Source organism: Dermacentor andersoni, chromosome 5 (assembly GCF_023375885.2).
Source record: "Dermacentor andersoni chromosome 5, qqDerAnde1_hic_scaffold, whole genome shotgun sequence".
In the NCBI taxonomy this organism is placed as follows: Eukaryota; Metazoa; Arthropoda; class Arachnida; order Ixodida; family Ixodidae; genus Dermacentor; species Dermacentor andersoni.
The window spans coordinates 43,886,219-43,905,639 of NC_092818.1; the positions used below are offsets into that span (position 1 = coordinate 43,886,219).

Below are 19,421 nucleotides of genomic sequence, written 5' to 3' on the forward strand. Positions count from 1 at the left end.
AGCGCGGGAGGGGAGGGAATCAATCCCAGAGCTTTGTCACCCGTAATAGCGGTCGCACGGAAATCTACTTTTTGATGAGCGCAGACATGTATGTCCGTCATGTGGGCTCATCGACAAGGAGGAGGAGGAATGAACGTTTATTGTGTGAAACAGCGAGAAAGTGTTCTTTCTTCACCCTAGGTGGGCGGCTCTCTTAGTCCAGAAAGCCGTTGGCTAATGCCGCAGCCCGGGCCCGGTCCACCAGACTTCGCTGATCTTCCAGGCTCTGTGCCTTTAACATTGCCTCCCACGTTTCTTCGGTGTCTTGTAGCGGTTCAGGGGCATCATCTTGAGTGTTGTTCTCGCGGTGTGGGCACACCAGCACCATGTGTTGTAGGGTGTCTGGTACCTCACAATATCGGCATAGGTATGAGAATTCGGTGGGGTGCATTCGGTGCATGATAATTCCATGGACATAAGTATTCGTTTGTAGTCTGCGGAGGGCGGTGGCTTCTTCCTTGCTTAATTTTGGATGTGGTAGAGGATATTGTCTTCTTTCCAGTCGGTAATGTTGCAATATTACGGCGTAATTGATGGGAATGTCCTCCACCCTCGTCGCTTTCCGGAGACCATGTGGCAGGAAATCCCGGCTGGTATGCTCTCGGGCGACAGCGTGTGCTGCTTCGTTTCCTGCCAGGTGTTCGTGGCCTGGGGTCCATACGACGTAGGTTTCGGGTAGTTTTTGACGTCTTGTTATTTCTTTCAGAATCTTCACTGCTGCGGCAGAAATTCGGCCTTTTCGTAGGTTTCTACATGCCGTTTGCGAATCGCTCAAGATGATTGCTGTGTCTTTGCATGTGGCGATGCCGAGGACGATGGCCACTTCCTACGCCGTTTCTGGATTTCTGGCCGGTATGGTGGCAGCGATTAGCTCCTTCCCTTGGTTGTTGGTCACGGTAATTGCGTATGCTCTTCTAGCTGGGTATTTTGCCGCATCTGTATATCTCGTGTTGGGGTCCTTTGAGTATTTCTTGCTCAGCGCTCTGACTCTTGCTTGTCTTCTGTCTTTCTGGTATGTTGCATGCATGTTGCGAGGTATTGGAGCGACTGAGATAGAGTCACGAAGAAGTGGCGGCAATCGGGCTTTCGCATCTGAGTCTGCTATCAAGTTTTCGCTGTATGCGAGTTTGCGAAGTACTGCTCTGCCTGTTTGAGTCAGCTTAAGGCGTTCCAACTGGCTGGCTCTGTGCGCTTCACTCATTTCTTCCCAGGTATTATGAAGGCCAAGTTTCAGGAGTGTCGTGGTTGAGGTCGTACTGGGTAGTCCTAGTGCGCTCTTGATTGCTTTTCTGATGATGATGTTGAGTTTTTCAATTTCAGCTTTCTTGAGGAGTAGATACGGGGTGCCATATGTGATCCGGCTTATAAGGAGTGCTTGGATTAATTGGACGGTTTCTTGCTCTTTAAGTCCTCTTCTTTGGGTGGTTATACGCCGAATGAGATGGGTTACTTGTGTTAGGGTCCTCTGAAGCTTCGGAAGTGTAGCTGCACCAGAACAGTCTTTATGTATTGCGAGGCCAAGGTCGCGGAGTGAGCCAACTTGAGGGACATCGATTCCATTGAGCCTGACGTTGGGATCTGGAGCGACGTAGGCTGGTGGTCTTCCCCGGGTCCTTGCCTTGAGTATAAGTAGCTCTGATTTTTCGGGGGCGCACTGGAGCCCGCATCTTGAGAGGTACTGTTCTATCTGATCGATTGCCTCTTGGAGGGTAGTTTGCTGTTGGCCGGTTGTGGACGCTTTTGTCCATAACGTTATATCGTCGGCGTATGTTGCATGGCTTAAATCTTCGATTCCTTCGAGTTGTTGTGGGAGCTTAATCATGGCGAGATTGAACAGCAAAGGTGAAATGACTGACCCTTGTGGAGTTCCTTTGTTGGGCATTTCGAACTTGTCGCTTCGGATGTTGCCGATACCCACCGTAGCCGTGCGATCTTTGAGAAAGTCGTGTACGTATTGGTAGGTCCGGATTCCGCAGTTTGTGTCTTGGAGATTTTGGAGGATTGCTTCATGCTTCACATTATCGAAGGCTCCTTTAACATCTATTGTTAAAATAGAGAACTTTTTGTGGCGTTCTAGGTAGTCCAAGAGGTCTTCCTTGAGCTGTAGTAGTACATCTTGTGCTGAGAGGTGCTGTCGGAAGCCAAACATTGTGTCAGGCATGCGACCTGAGTCTTCGAGGTATGTGGTGAGGCGGTCGTGAACCATGTGTTCGAGAAGCTTTCCAGCGCAGGAAGTAAGGGATATGGGCCGTAGGTTGCTGATTTGTAGTGGCTTGTTGTGTTTCGGGATCATAATGACTTCTGCGTGCTTCCATTCTGCCGGGAGCTTGCCATTTTCCCAGCAGTTATTCATGTAGTCGAGGAGCCCATTTAGGGCCTTGTCTGGGAGGTTTCGTAGGATCTTGTTGGTCACCTTGTCATTTTCTGGCGATGTGTTACGGGTCAATTTGGCAAGGGCGGCATGGAGTTCAGGAAGCGTGAAAGGGCTGTCGAGGGTGGGATTTGGTTCGCCTTTGTACGGTCTGGGATCGGTAACCTTGGGGGCATTGTCTCCGACAAGTTTACGCTTGATTTCTTCCAGAATTTGTTTCTCAGTTCCTGGATGGGAGTTAATGATTTTCTTGAGGTCATGTCTTTGCTGGGACTTGTTTTTGGTGGTAGCTAGAAGTGCTCGCAGTATATGCCAGGTCTTCTTCGTGCTGAGTGTGCCTTGAAGTTGGTCGCACAGCTTATGCCAGTTCTGACTGCTCAGTTGATCTCCGTATTCTTCTGCTTTCTTTGTTATGTGAGCAATCCGTTTCTGCAGTTTGCGGTTAAGTTTCATCTTTTTCCACCGCCTCAGTAGTCCTCTTCTGGCATCCCAAAGATGTAGGAGGTGAGAGTCTACGGCCGGCGTGTCCATTGTGAGTTGGATGACTTTAGTATGCTTCTCCGCCGCCTTGACCACTTCGGTGAGCCACTCTTCAATATTTTCGATGTTTTCTTCTATGTCATGCTCTCGGAAGGCCTTCCAGTCCGTCAGCCTTGCCGTTCCGGTTCTGCTCGGCTTTTTATGGTGCAGGATTTCAAGCTGAAGGATGTGGTGGTCGCTGCCGAGATTTTCTTCAAGTCGGGTCCATTCTGCCTTGGATATTCCTATTGTAAAGGTGAGGTCGGGATTTGTGTCCGTGGACACACTGTTGCCTATTCGAGTCGTTAGTTTAGGATCATTCCAGAGGGTGAGGTGATTCTGTTGCGCCGAATCGTACACTCGCGCTCCTTTCTTCGTCGTGTGCTGGTAACCCCATGCTGTGTGCGGGGCATTAAAATCCCCCATTATTACGAGTTTATGGCCTTTAGATAGTCTTCTGGCTTGGGTGATGAAGTTTACAAAGTCGGATAATGGATCCCTGGGTGGACTATATAAGCATAGTACGTATAGTCTTTGGTTTGTCTTCTTCTCAGGTAGCACTTCCACTAGGGTGTGTTCCACGGTTGTTCCCTGGATTGTGTGACCTTGCGTGGTTAGATTTTTCTTCGTTAGGATGGCTGTTCTCTGAGATCCGGTGTGTGTATCATATCCCTGTATGCGCAGATTGGTGTGATAAGTTTCTTGGAGAGCGATGATATCTGGTTGTTCCAGTTTGGTCAGTTCTTGGAGGTTTGTTCTTTTGGTTCGGATAGAGCGACAGTTCCATTGCCAGAGCTTCATTGGGAGTTGTGGTAATCTCTTGGTATTACTCGCCATCTTGTCCGATATCGTTGTTTTCGCCCCGGGCCATAGATTCCGGTCTGGCTGCATTGTGGAGGTCTTTACGTGCTTTCTTGCGAGCCGTGTCGGTGTTGTTCAGCAGCTTTTCTACTGTGGCTTTCGTTACGTGGTTCTGCTTGGCATAGGACATGAAGTTGCTGAGGTCTTGGAGGGTAGCATGGATAGGGGTCAGCTGAGCGGTGATGTGTTGCTGGAGCTGTTGCGTTATCTCCTTTGCAAAAGTGGTCATGGCCTCCTGTATCTGCTTCCGCACCTCCATTGTTACGATTTCCTTGATTCTTTCTTCCGTAAGGGGCGGTGGGATGTTTGGCTTTCCTTGAGGTTTCGAAGCTTGATTGGCGGTATTTTGTTCTTGGCACCTTTGTATGAGTTTGTCAATGAGGGCTTTCTGGTTTTGGAGTTGTGCTCGCAGATCTCGTTCGGTTTCCGTGGGTTCTTGTGCTCGTGCGTTTCCTCCTGCAGCGTCTGCATACGTGACTCGCTTTTGTGGGTTGCGTGTACGGGATCCAGACCGTGATCTTGACCGGGGTCTATTGTTTGCTTCATCGCCTGTTGATTTGGAGTCACTTCTGGATCTGCGTGGACTGTGTATTGAGGTATTGCTTGATACGGATAGTGCCGGGAAGTCCGACTCTGAATCTGTATTCCATCTGCGTTGCTGCTCTTGGTTCTTGTTTTCCCATTGCAGTCTGGTCTTGTACGGTGGTGGATTTGGTTTCAGTTTGTGTCGGCACCCCTTTCCTGCTGTCTCATGGGGTTGTTGGCAGATTTTACAACTCGGTTGGCAGTCATGTTCTTGCGGTTGATTTTCCATCCCGCACATGTAGCAGAAGTTGATGAGGGGTTTCGGGCAGATATCTTGCCGATGCCCTAGTTCTCCGCAGGTTCGGCAGTATTGCACGGATTTCCTGTATGGTTTGCAGCGGTAGTCACAGCATTTATATATGATGTTGTATGGGACGTGCGGTCCGTCGAAGTAGATGAGTGCTGTAGACGATCTTCCCAGCATGCGTGCTGCGAGGACCGTGTATCGTGCGGGTACTCGTAGTCCTTGTAGTAGTTCTTCCTCGCTCGTGCCTGGCGGGATGTTGTAGATTACGCCTTTGCTGATGCCCTCTGGTGTTCTGACATGTGCTTTAACTTCGTAAATAGACCCTCCAAGCTGGATGCTGGTGATCTTGAGGAGCATATCGTACGCCATGTCTTTGTTTGGTGTACTTGCGATTATTATATTCTCGACATGTTGCACTTGAATCCGGATGTTGTCATAGAAGTCTTTTTGGGACAACTTGCTAGCTCGGCCGATGGCATGTGTCACTGCCACCAATGTCCATTTGGAGAGTTGTAGTCCTGCCTTAGGTCTGTAGATGATCTTCGTGTCGTCCACTGGCAAAGGCGGAAGTCTTGGTTTTCTATAATGTCACATGTTTCCCGCAATAGGTATTGTTGCTCCGGCTTGCTGCGTTCGTAGTTGGTCTGCTTCCTCGGCTGTGGGTTTTATATGCGCCTGAGTCTTCTTGCCTTTCCTCTCCCATGTGTGCCATTTTTCCTGGATGTCTATTGCCTTTCCGCTGCTCTCGTCATACGTCCACTCCGCTTCCAGTTGTTGATGCTCTCGTGTCGTCTCCACCTGCATTTCAGTGCTGTTGTTTTCCTGGTTCAGTTCTCGTGCAGTCCTTGCTGCGTCGGATGCCTCAGTCATTGGTACACAGCGGCAGCGCCGAGTCGGTCTCGAAGAGAGCGAGCGGCGGCTCACGAGCGCTCACGGGACACGCTCCGCGGGTCACGGGTCACGCGCGTTCGGTTGGCCGCTTAGCCTTATAGGGTTAGCTCCGTTGGCGTGGCGTGAAACCTTCAAATGGCAAAAAATGACGAGAATTCCACGTACCGCTCGTAAACTTGATATCCTCCGGTACCGCTTCCCGTGCCGCTTCTGTCGATGCCACAGTTTCGATTAATAAAAGCAGGTGTCCGGAAAATTGCCGAAAAATGCAGGAGCCCATGCGAAGTGCGTCAGCACTGCTTAGCCCCCTAGCGGCAGCCTCATCGACAAAAAAAAAAAAAATTTGCCGTGACCAGCATTCGAACCTGGGTTATTGCGGCCACAACGCAAGGTACTAACCACTATACGATCACGGCAAAGCGAGGGAGGGGAGGGAATCAATCCCAGAGCTTTGTCACCCGTAATAGCGGTCGCACGGATATCTACTTTTTGATGAGCGCAGTCATGTATTTCCGTCATGTGGGCTCGTCGACAAAATAAAAAAAATTTTTGCCGTGACCAGGATTCGAACCTGGGTTATTGCGGCCACAACGCAAGGTACTAACCACTATACGATCACGGCAAAGCGAGTTTTTTTTCTTTATTGCCTGTTTTATAACAAATACACGATTCACGGCTATTCTCCGCTGCGATTACAAAACAAAAAAGACAGTTCAATGTGCGGGTGTACCTTGTCGTTTAATTTTGGTTTAAAAAGGCTGAATGTTTGCAAGCTGTTCAAATGCTGTTAACCACTCAGGTGGTTCGCTGAGCGCTTTAAACGCTTCGCTAATGTACAATACATTTTCAGCAAAATATTCTTTGGCCGGTTTTGCGTCAACATCCTCATTACGCACCACCATTCGTGTTTTCCACACGCTGTGCATGCAGAGTAACATCACCATATCACATGGCACGCCTTCTGTCTCTTCAAACGGTAAAAAACGGATTCCAAAAGGTGTTAAAGGAAATTCTTTTTTTTAGTGTCCTTTATAGAATGTCCCAAAGGAAGACTGAGTCCCTGCACTCCAGAAAAATATGCTCCATTGTCTCCGGTTTCTGACATATCTGGCAATTCACACTCCAGGGTACAAAGATCCCCTTCTCCTGCAGCCATGGCTTGACAGGAAGCGTGCCAGTGTGTAGCATGAAAAAAAAAGTTTTTGTTGTTGCTCTTACAGGCATTTTCTTAACTCTTTTTAAGACATTCTGCTCACGCCCCAGTGCATATACTGCACGGTATATTGGTACTGGACACATGATATTAACTAAATCTCGGTATAATCGCTTTCTTGCGACTGTGTTCAGGTATTCCAAAGAAAAGTGTACTTTTAGAAAACGGAAAGAGCTTATCACTTCAAACAAAAAACCTTGGACAACCACTTGACGCATGCCATACGACGTCACAACATATTCTGGCAGTGCGTCACCTAATCGCGTCTGGATAACGCACCGCAAAAAACAATCGCTTTCGTCGCGCAAGAACATGAAACGCGACACTACTTGTTTCAAAAATAAATGCGACACACCCAACCCTCCTTTCTGCACAGCGTGAAACAGATTCAGACGACTCGTGCGCTCCCATCCTGATCCCCACACGAACATAGCAAAAACCCTGTGCAACTTTTGTACACACACTCGGGATATACAAAAAACTTGCAACATATAAAACACTTTAGCGACAAGAAATAAATTGCAGACAGTGGCTCTCGTGAATATTGACAGATTCTTGCCTCCCCACTTCGTTGTTTGTGCTTTAGCCCGCTCAGTTTGTTCAGTCCATTGCGTCGTGGTATCGCGATAGTATTCCAAAGGAACACCAAGATAACTGGTTGGCGTATCTGTGAACGGTACTGTTTCTAACACTGCAGGCCGGCTGTCCCATTCACCGTGCCAGAAGCCTAAGCTTTTTGGCCAGCTTATGGCACTCCCCGTTAGACTGCAAAACTTTCTTGCATCCTTGACTGCCTCCCGAATGCTCTCTTGGTCAATGCAAAAAAGTGCGATGTCATCTGCGTAAGCTAGTATTTTTACTTCCTGAGTTAAAAGACGGTAGCCGCGAATGTTTTCGTTTTCTCGTACCTTCAAACAGAAAGGTTCAAGAAAAATCGCAAGAAGTAAGGGCGACAAAGGGCACCCCTGGCGCACACTGGATAATACTGGTATATTTTCGCTGAGTCTTTTATTGATGATAAGGTGATCGGAACAGTTCTCATAAGCCATGGCTACTCCGTCCTGAATCACTTCTCCTACATTAATGTGTTTTAGCAGGGCAAAAAGTATGCTGTGAGCAACCCTGTCAAAAGCTTTTTCTAGGTCTAACTGAACCATTGCTACACATTCGAGGTTCGCATCACAGCATTCCAATATACTCCTAGCGATGTGAATATTCGACAATATTGTTCTATTCCTAATACCGCATGTTTGGTGTGGGCCTACTATGGATTTAATAACTGACTGCATCCTTTTTCCGAGCACCTTCATGTAGATTTTATAATCCGAATTCGTAAGACTTATGGGCCTGTATCCAGCGACAGATTTCAGCTTTACCGTATCGGTGGTTTTCGGTATAAGCACAACATGACTTTTTCTGAATGATGGCGGCAAGTGCTTAGTTTCATGAGCTTCTGATATTACACAGTGCAGTATCTCGCTTATTTTGGCCTTGAAAGTTTTATAGAAAGCTGCTCCTAGGCCGTCTGGTCCAGGCGCCTTTCCTTTACCCAAGTCTTCTATGGCTTCTGTAATTTCTTTCGCAGAGATCGGTCTCTCGAGTCCCTCTTTTATTTCGTCTTGTAATTTTGGCAGAAGTGTTAGAAAGGTGTTCACAAACTCTTCTGTTACGGGCACCTGCCTACCGAGCAACGCTCGGTAGTGTTCAACGAAAGCTTTTTCAATTACTTCTGGGTCTTTTGACATTGTGTTGTTAAAACAAATTTCTTTTATTATGTTTTTGGATGCGTAACCCTTTTCGTCACTGAGCGCGCGCTTAGTTGGCGCCTCTCCCAGCCACAGCCTCTCGGATCGTGCTCTTATCGCGGCTCCTTGGTAAATTTGAGCGTCCACCCTTTCAAGTTCGCGTTTAATTTCTCTAATCTGTTTCGAAAACAATCCCGGTATTGTGCACTCCGCGTTTAGAAAATAATCGAGCATGCTTTGCAGTTCTTTCTCTCTTTGTTTAGCTTTATGACGCATCACACAAGCCCTCTCGATCGCACTCATTTTCACTTCAATTTTAAACTGCTCCCACAGCTCAGCCCAATTTGTTGTAGCATCTATTTGCATTACGTCAATTTTTCCTTTTACCGTTTTGACAAACCTTTCATCACTTAAGATCATTTCGTTCATTTTCCACAGTTCCCAGTTAAAGTGAGACCCTCTATGTTTCGTGCCCAATGTACACGTTACTAGGCTGTGATCACTGAAGCTCACGTGCTTTACTGCGTAGCTATTGACCGTTCGCGCAAGGTTTGCTGATACGTACAAACGATCTAGTCGAGCGTGACTCTGCCCTTGGAAATGAGTAAAAACAACACTGTTACCGCTTAATATGCTTCCTACGTCTACTAAATCATAGTCTGCCACGATTGCGCAGAGTTGATGCGCACTTGTATCCCGTATTATTTTACTGGGCACCCTATCTTCGGACATGCAAACACAATTGAAGTCACCAAGAAGAACAACATTTCTTTCACACGTCAGGTGTGACTCAACAAAGTTAAAAAAAAATTTCCTATCACTAATTTTGTTTGGATCGTACACACAGACAATCACATAGGACCAATCGCCCATCTTGGGCCGACATTACACTCTGCGCAACAATACCTATTGAATTACGCAAAAATAAAAGACAGCCACCGGCCTTACCTACTCCATGACAAACACAAGTGTTGTAACGGGATTTAAAAACTTGAACCATTTTGTCCGTTTGCTCTTCGCTTTCAATTTTAGTTTCTTGAACAGCAAGAATATCTATGTCGTTTTCCAGCATCAGGCGACTTAATTGTGCTTGTCGCCGTCTAGCCGTTAGCCCTCGTACGTTAAGCGTGCCAATACGTATTGCTATTCCATGATTATTTGCCATTGAAAGAGAAGAGCAAGCACAAACTACAACACATTTCGGAGATCAAAGACCGCCAAACTTACAAAAAACAAAACCCTACACCATCATAAGCTCCGTCTCATACGGCGAAGGCATGACGTTACCAAATGCGCTACTCATCATTCACTTAAAGGTTCCGCAGCACCTAGTCCTTAGTGAGCCTTCTACCGAACAGCACCCCGCTACCGCGGGGGAACTGTCGGCGTTGTCCGCTTATCTGGTGGGACAGTCGGCGTCTGTCGCCCGTCTGGTGGGACGGTCGGCGTCTGTCGCCCGTCTGGCGGATTGGTCGGCGTCTGGCGCCCCTCAGGTGGATGTTCTCGCGTCGGCCTCCTCTCGAGCGGAACGTTCGGCTTGGGCTTGAGTGTAGACCGCCGGAAAGAGGAAGCCTTCGTGGGTGGCCCTTCGCTGCTGTCACCGTCGTCTTGCTCAAGCCTGACATCTTGATCGGGTATTTCGCGAGGTCTCTTTGAGACGGCGCTGGCCTGGTCCATTTTCTCGTCGGATTCTTCGATGAAGGCAGCGCCAGAGTTGCCCTGTCGCAGAACGCCCTCGGCAGCCTCCGCGTCCCCCTCACTTTCACGCACCGTAGAATTTTCTGCAGACGGTTCACTTTGCACTTCATTCTTGGCCACTGCCTCGCTACTGCCCTTTCTGGGTTGGCACTTGACGCTTGCCATGACCACTGGCTTCTCTTCCGTGCCTCGTGGGTCTCCGCCCGCTCCAGCAGTCTCTTCCGCGTCCGCTTGATTCATCAAGTGCTCGTCTAACGCGTCGCTCCGGCCAGACCCTGTCACGTTAGCGTAGCTTCTCACGCACTGGGTCTCGTCGTGGCCGAAACGACGACAGAGTCCACAGCGTGGCACACGGCACTCGCGCCGTATATGGCCGGTGCCGCGGCATCGGAGGCAGAGCGGAGCTCTGCCTGGAACAATCACGAGCGCATGGTCCTCTGATACTCGTAGCTGATGCGGGATGTCTTCCATGGTCATACCAGCCTTCAGCCGTAACGATACCAGACGCGTGTGAGAACCTTTGTCGCCGCACCCTGGTACTCGCCACCGCTCCCTGGAAATTTCGGTCACCGTTCCGAACGGCGCCAAGGCTGCTCTGACGTCCTCGTCGGGAGTCGTGTGAAGCAGCCAGAACAGCTTCATTCTAATATCCTGGTTGCAAGGGTCAATGGCGACGCAGCGGTGTTCTTTGACACTAAAGGCCTTCGCTGACAGCAGCTTCTTTTTTCCGACTTCGTCCTTGAATGTTATAGCCCAGACATGGTTCATCTGGTAGGCCCCGAGGGCCACCACCTCCGGCAACAGCTTATGACGGTCAAGCGCATCGCGAAAATGTTCGACTCGATAGGGCCTGGCCTTCAAATCACCGTGCAAAAACACGGTATTACACACGGTCATACCTGATGGCAGATGCGGCAAAACCAGCTGGTAATCCTGTGAAGACGTTTCCGTAAGCCTGATACCGCGGCCCGGCTGGGCCGCATGAACCGCCCCTACGGAGCACAACATTCCGTGACCGTCCGCTGTGGTGGCCGGAAGTGGAATGCCCTCACGGGAAAGCGAGGGAGGGGAGGGAATCAATCCCAGAGCTTTGTCACCCGTAATAGCGGTCGCACGGATATCTACTTTTTGATGAGCGCAGACATGTATGTCCGTCATGTGGGCTCATCGACAAAATAAAAAAAAATTTTGCCGTGACCAGGATTCGAACCTGGGTTATTGCGGCCACAACGCAAGGTACTAACCACTATACTGACACGTGTACTTGTCTTTATCGGGCGACACGTTTTGCGCCTAACAAATGTTATCGCACAGCGCGGGACGCGCATGCATGTATCCGAAGTTTCTGGAAAGTTATCGATGCTTCTATCCGCTGTCTGTTCTCGCCGAGCCTTGTGTTATCTGATTTCATCGCTTGACACGAATGGTGTAGATCTTTGTAGAATGCATGCGGGTCCCAGCATTTAGTCTGGAACATTCGATAACTGCTCTATAAAAGCCGACGCGCTTGACCCGCTGATCAGATTTCGACGATCGCCGACCGTGTTCGCCGCTATCGTTGTGCTATAAGTGTAGCCTGATTTGTGGGCACAGGTTCGCCCAATAAAAGTTTTGTGTTCCACAGTATTGCTACTGTGTTCTTTGACGTCACGACTACGTGACATCTGGTGGAGGTGCTTTACCTTCATGTACCGGACGCCCCCGACAAGCCGTAACTCAAGCCCGGACCGCAAAGACAACACCAGCGCCGTCCCGGAACATCGAGCAAGCCGCCGTCTTCAACAGCTGCCCCCGGAGCACGCACTGTTACCTGAGACCAAGAAGATTGTGCCCAAGGCAACTCCAATGGCAGCCCCAGCGTCCCCCATCGTGCTGTAGCAGCCCAGGGAACCACCGACGTTCCGCGGTTCCACATTTGAGGACCCGGAAAGCTGGCTGGAAACGTATGAGAGGGTCGCTAAATTTAACAGCTGGGCAAACGAGGACAAGCTGCGACATGTTTATTTCGCATTGGAGGACGCCGCCAGGACGTGGTTCGAGAATCGAGAAGCCACCCTGACGACGTGGGACCTGTTCCGAAGCGGCTTTCTGCAAACATTTACAAGCGTCGTGCGAAAAGAGCGAGCCCAAGCTCTACTGGAGACCAGAGCGCAGCTGCCGAATGAGACGATCGCGATCTTCACTGAGGAAATGAACCGTCTGTTCCGCCACGCCGACCCGGAAATGTCCGAGGAGAAGAAAGTCCGCCTGCTGATGCGTGGTGTAAAGGAGGAACTTTTCGGCGCAATGATACGAAGCCCACCGACGACCGTAGAAGAGTTCCTTCGCGAGGCCACGAGCATTGAGAAGACACTCGAAATGCGGAACCGGCAATTCAACCGCCGCACGAGCTCGACAAACTACGCCGGAGTTCAGTCACTGGCCACCGACGACCTGCGCGAGACCATCAGGGCAGTCGTACGAGAGGAGCTTCAAAGGATCTTCCCTTCATCGCAACCTCAAGTGGCCACAGTCGCCGAAATTGTCAAAGAAGAAGTTCAGCGATCGCTCGGAGTTCCCGAGTTACAACCACAATCATCGCAGCCCCAGCCAGAAGCGATGACCTACGCCGCCGTCGCCCGCCGTCAAGGTCCCCCTCCACGACCGCGGCAGGGCCCTGCAACGCCGCAATTCCGTCGACCACCGCCGCCGCCGCCAACGCGCCCACCCGTCGCCCAGCGCAGCTACCCGAGAAAGACGGACATTTGGCGCGCTCCTGACCACCGCCCGCTCTGCTACCACTGCGGAGAAGCGGGTCACGTCTACCGACGATGTCCATACCGGGAGATGGGACTGCGAGGTTTCGCCGTGAACGCTCCGCGCCCGCAGCAAGGTGAACGCCCCCGCGACATCGCCGACTACCTCGCCGCTACTCAATGGAGCCCTCGACGACCGTCCCGTTCGCCGTCTCCAGGCCGCTACCTGTCGCCGCAGCGCCGACCATACACCGGCCCAGCCCGGGGCCGCTCTGCGAGCCCATATCCGGAAAACTAAAAGCAGCAATCGATGGAGGTGCGGTTGCTGGTCGTCGAACTGACGAAGATCCTCCGCCGCCGACGAAGACGACGAAGAAACCATCTCGACGACCTAATGACGACACGCCGCCGTCCCGAAGAAGTCTGGAAGCCAAGACTACACCGACGAAAGACGACTTGACGACGCGACGTTCCAGCTTCAGTTCAACACGACGCAGCCGTGATCCGACGCCAAGACCCAACTGCAACGCCAGACAAAGAACCACCGACCTCGACGTGCTTCTCGACGGCCACGCAGTCACTGCCTTAGTCGACACAGGGGCCGATTACTCCGTAATGAGTGGACACATCGCCGCCCAGTTGAAGAAGGTTAAGACTGCATGGGACGGTCCCCAAATTCGGACCGCTGGAGGACACCTCATTACGCCAACTGGAATCTGCACGGCAAGAATTACCGTTCATGACCGGACTTACCCTGCCACCTTCGTTATCCTCCAACAGTGTTCGCGAGACGTCATTCTCAGCATGGACTTCCTGAACCAACACGGCGCAATCATTGACCTGAAGTCGAAGTCCATAACGCTGTCGGAAGATCGAGCGATATCGTCGGAGAGCTCTAGTAGTCACCGTGCCTTAAGTGCGCTCGAAAGTCAAGTCAGCATCCCGCCTCGCTCCAGCATTGTCATTTCCGTAGGCACCAAAACGCCTGCCGACGTAGAAGGCGTCATCGAGGGTGACCAACGTCTACTACTAGACCGTGAAATTTGCGTCGCAAGAGGGATCGCTCGACTGCATGGAGGAAAAACTGAAGTGTTGCTGACAAACTTCAGCCAGGAGTTCAAGCACATCAACAAGGGCACGACGATCGCGTACATCGAGGAAATTCTGGAAACCAGTAATGCGTTTGTCCTCTCGGATTCCGCCGCATCTACCCCGACGACCATGGTTCCCGAACCAGACTACGACATTAATCCAAGTCTCTCCGTGATTAAGCAACAGCAGCTCAAAAGTCTGCTCCAACGATACAAAGGCTGCTTTTCGACGTCATCGAGGATTCGACAAACACCAGTCGCCAAGCATCGCATAATAACCGAGGAGAGCGCTCGACCACTCCGCCAGAGCCCTTACCGAGTTTCGCCGCGAGAACGTGAAGCTATAAGACAACAAGTTGAAGAAATGCTGCGCGACGACATCATCCAGCCGTCGAAAAGCCCGTGGGCATCCCCTGTTGTCTTGGTGAAGAAAAAGGACGGCACCTTACGTTTCTGCGTCGATTATCGTCGACTGAACAAAATCACAAAGAAGGATGTATACCCCCTACCACGGATAGACGACGTATTAGATCGCCTCTGCAACGCAAAATACTTCTCGTCGATGGATCTCAAGTCTGGCTACTGGCAAATAGAAGTCGACGAGAGAGATCGCGAAAAGACCGCCTTCATCACGCCAGACGGCCTCTACGAGTTCAAGGTCATGCCATTCGGACTCTGCTCGGCGCCTGCAACATTCCAGCGCGTCATGGACACGGTGTTAGCAGGATTGAAGTGGCAAACCTGTCTTGTTTACTTGGATGACGTCGTCGTCTTCGCCGAAAATTTCGACGATCACCTTAGGCGGCTTGCAACAGTACTAGAGGCCATCAAGTCATCAGGGCTCACTCTGAAGCCAGAAAAGTGCTGCTTCGCTTACCATGAGCTTCTTTTCCTAGGCCACGTCATCAGCAAGTCTGGAGTTCGCCCCGACCCGCAGAAGACAGCTGCCATTGCAAAGTTCCCGCAGCCCATCGACAAGAAGGCAGTGCGTAGATTTCTTGGCATGTGTGCCTACTACAGGCGATTTGTCAAGGACTTTTCACGTATCGCTGAGCCGCTGACACAGCTAACTAAATGTGACGTCGAGTTCCAGTGGGAAACGCCGCAGGCCGACGCATTTCAAGAACTCAAACGACGCATGCAGTCGCCGCCCGTACTTGCGCACTTCGACGAGCACGCCGATACCGAAATCCACACTGACGCCAGTAGCCTAGGCCTCGGTGCCGTGCTAGTCCAGAGAAAAGGTGGTCATGAACACGTGATAGCTTACGCTAGCCGGTCGTTGTCAAAAGCGGAAAGCAATTATTCTACAACCGAAAAGGAATGCCTCGCCATCGTTTGGGCTACAGCGAAATTTCGCCCGTACCTATATGGCAGGCCATTCAAAGTCGTCAGCGACCATCACGCTTTGTGTTGGCTAGCGAATTTAAAGGATCCTTCAGGACGGCTGGCGCGGTGGAGCCTAAGACTGCAAGAATATGATATCGCTGTAACCTATAAGTCCGGACGAAAACACTCTGATGCCGATTGCCTATCACGCGCCCCCATTGACTCGCCGCCGCAAGATGACGAAGATGACGACGCCTTCCTCGGCATTTTAAGCGCAGAAGACTTCGCTGAACAGCAGCGAGCAGACCCGGAGTTGAAAAACCTCATCGAGTATTTGGAAGGGCACACCGACGTTGTCCCCAGGGCATTTAAGCGAGGATTATCTTCGTTCTCGCTTCAAAACAACCTACTCGTAAAGAAGAACTTCTCACCAGTGCGCGCCAATTACCTTCTTGTTGTCCCGTCAGGACTTCGTCCAGAAGTATTGCACGCCCTACACGACGATCCAACCGCTGGGCACCTTGGATTCTCCCGGACGCTGTCGAGGATAAAGGAAGGGTATTATTGGCCGCGCCTGACCGCCGACGTCGCCCGTTATGTCAGAACATGCCGAGACTGTCAGCGACGCAAGACACCGCCGACAAGACCAGCCGGATTACTACAGCCAATCGAGCCTCCTTGCCGCCCATTCCAGCAGATGGGGATGGACCTGTTGGGACCCTTTCCGACGTCAACAACCGGAAATAAGTGGATCGTCGTGGCGACGGACTACCTCACCCGCTTCGCTGAAACTAAAGCACTGCCGAAAGGTAGCGCCGCCGAAGTAGCGAAATTCTTTGTCGAAAATATCCTGCTGCGACATGGCGCCCCAGAAGTCCTCATCACCGACAGAGGAACGGCCTTCACAGCGGAGCTCACCCAGGCCATTCTGCAATACAGTCAGACAAGGCACAGGAGGACAACTGCCTACCACCCACAGACGAATGGTCTTACGGAGCGGCTGAATAAGACCCTCGCCGACATGCTAGCAATGTACGTCGACGTCGAACACAAGACCTGGGATGCCGTCCTGCCGTATGTAACCTTCGCTTACAACACGGCAGTGCAAGAAACAACACAGATCACGCCGTTTAAGCTGGTTTACGGCAGGAACCCGACGACGACGCTCGACGCCATGCTGCCGCACGCAACTGACGAAGAGAATCTTGACGTCGCTACCTATCTCCAGCACGCCGAAGAAGCCCGACAGCTCGCCCGCCTGCGAATCAAGAACCAGCAGAGGACCGACAGCCTACACTACAACCTCCGACGACGCTTCGTCGAGTACCAGCCCGGCGACCGTGTTTGGGTGTGGACCCCGATGCGCCGACGACGACTCAGTGAAGAACTACTGCGACGATATTTCGGACCCTACAAGGTCATCCGACGTATTGGCGCACTAGACTATGAGGTCGTGCCAGACGGCATTTTGCATTCACAGCGGCGCCACGCACGATCTGAAGTGGTCCACGTGGTGCGTCTTAAACCCTTTTACGGACGCTGACGAACTTCCTTATTTTGTTGTTTTCTTTGCTACGAGTGCTTTTCTGTATTACTTTGGTTTGCAGCATCGGGTCAATGCTTTTTAAGAGGGGGGTATTGACACGTGTACTTATATTTACCGGGCGACCACGTTTCGCCGCCTAACAAATGTTATCGCACAGCGCGGGACGCGCATGCATGTATCCGAAGTTTCTGGAAAGTTATCGATGCTTCTATCCGCTGTCTGTTCTCGCCGAGCCTTGTGTTATCTGATTTCATCGCTTGACACGAATGGTGTAGATCTTTGTAGAATGCATGCGGGTCCCAGCATTTAGTCTGGAACATTCGATAACTGCTCTATAAAAGCCGACGCGCTTGACCCGCTGATCAGATTTCGACGATCGCCGACCGTGTTCGCCGCTATCGTTGTGCTATAAGTGTAGCCTGATTTGTGGGCACAGGTTCGCCCAATAAAAGTTTTGTTTTCCACAGTATTGCTACTGTGTTCTTTGACGTCACGACTACGTGACAATACGATCACGGCAAAGCGAGGGAGGGAATCAATCCCAGAGCTTTGTCACCCGTAATAGCGGTCGCACGGATATCTACTTTTTGATGAGCGCAGTCATGTATTTCCGTCATGTAGGCTCATCGACAAAATAAAAAAAAATTTTGCCGTGACCAGGATTCGAACCTGGGTTATTGCGGCCACAACGCAAGGTACTAACCACTATACGATCACGGCAAAGCGAGGGAGGGGAGGGAATAAATGCCAGAGCTTTGTCACCCGTAATAGCGGTCGCACGGAAATCTACTTTTTGATGAGCGCAGACATGTATGTCCGTCATGTGGGCTCATCGACAAAATAAAAAAAAAAATTTGCCGTGACCAGGATTCGAACCTGGGTTATTGCGGCCACAACGCAAGGTACTAACCACTATACGATCACGGCGAAGCGAGGGACGGGAGGCAATCAATCCCAGAGCTTTGTCACCCGTAATAGCGGTTGCACGGATATCTACTTTTTGATGAGCGCAGTCATGTATGTCCGTCATGTGGGCTCGTCGACAAAATAAAAAAAATTTTTGCCGTGACCAGGATTCGAACCTGTGTTATTGCGGCCACAACGCAAGGTACTAACCACTATACTTTTTTTTCTTTATTACCGGTTTTGCAACGACAATACACTTACAACACATGAAAAGTCAAGACGGGGTTACAATACAATTTGTCAACACATTGAGCTAAAAGCCATCAGTCGTCTTCTGACTGACGTTGTCGCTTAAAATTCCTTTAGTGTGACTAAGGTTTCTACCCTGGCTACCCAGGGAGAAAGACATTCTTTTGTTTTTTCCACTTCTACTAACCGAGCAATGCTCTCTCTAAAGTACAGCCTTGCTGGTCTTGCATCCGGTTCACAGTAGAAGCCAGTCATTCTTGAGCGCCATATACTGTGCAGGCCTGTCAGCATGATTAGATCGAAAGGTACCCCTTCTTCGTTGTCTATCGCAAGGTACCTAATTCCATGCGTGTCTAGTGGGAATTATTTTTTGATTGTCCTCTGCAACACATCCCAGAAGAACACCGCTTCCCAACAGTGAAGGAAAACGTGGTCGATCGTTTCCGGCTTTTTGCAAATAATGCAGTGAGACCCCCATGGCATATAAAACCCACGCTCCTCTAAGAAGGTTCTTACAGGGAGAGTTCCGGTATCCAGTTTGAAAAAGAAAGTTTTTGCACTTGGTGCTACTTGCATTCTTTTAACCCGTTTGAGTATGTTCTGACCCAGGCCTGCACTGTATATCACCCTGTACAACGGGATTGGCAACACTATATCACATAAGTCTTTATACAGTTTCCTCTTTTTAACAGAATATAAATAATCATTAGAAAAACGCACACTCAAAAATCGCACACTCGCTACTACTTCCTGAAAATAACCTTGTGCCGTCCCCGTCAGAACTTGCGTGCTAATAACATATTCAGGTAGCAGTCGCCCTAATCTGGCCTGGCACACTGTTTGCAGAAATGGGTCGCTGACCTCGCGAAAAAAGAAAAATCTATTAACTAATTGTTTGACAAAAAGGTGTGCCAGTCCAAGTCCCCCACACTTCACACTCCTGAACAAATTTGTGCGACTGCACCTTTCCCACGTCGATCCCCACACAAAGGTCGCAAAAACCCTATGAAGTTTCTGCACATTTACCCTAGAACAGTGCATCACTTCTATCGCATACCATAGCTTAGCCACAAAAAACATGTTACACACGGTTGCCCTCGCAAACATAGAGAGATAATTCGCCCTCCAAGCATTCGCCTTTTCGCGTAAGAGTTCTGCTTGTTGCTGCCAGTAGTCATTATTATTTTTGTAGAACTCAAGTGGCACACCAAGGTACTTCACAGGCGTTTTCTGCCATACAACATTGGCTAAAATGCCCGGGGTGAACGGCCACACGCCGTGCCAAAATCCCAGACACTTTCCCCAGTTTACTCGGCTCCCTGTCATCATCATCATCATCATCATCATCATCATCCTAGTTACGCCCACTGCAGGGCAAAGGCCTCTCCCATACTTC

The 19,421-nt window shown here is 50.3% G+C and overlaps 3 non-coding genes across 3 annotated transcripts; all 3 read right to left on the reverse strand.

The window, feature by feature from the left end:
• Positions 1-6,063: 6,063 nt before the first annotated feature.
• TRNAH-GUG (transfer RNA histidin (anticodon GUG)) lies at positions 6,064-6,135 on the reverse strand. The gene has a single exon. It is a non-coding gene; the product is annotated as a tRNA-His (tRNA).
• Positions 6,136-17,518: 11,383 nt separating this feature from the next.
• Positions 17,519-17,590, reverse strand: TRNAH-GUG (transfer RNA histidin (anticodon GUG)). Its single transcript has one exon. It is a non-coding gene; the product is annotated as a tRNA-His (tRNA).
• A 135-nt stretch (positions 17,591-17,725) lies between these two features.
• Positions 17,726-17,797, reverse strand: TRNAH-GUG (transfer RNA histidin (anticodon GUG)). The gene has a single exon. It is a non-coding gene; the product is annotated as a tRNA-His (tRNA).
• Positions 17,798-19,421: the final 1,624 nt, after the last annotated feature.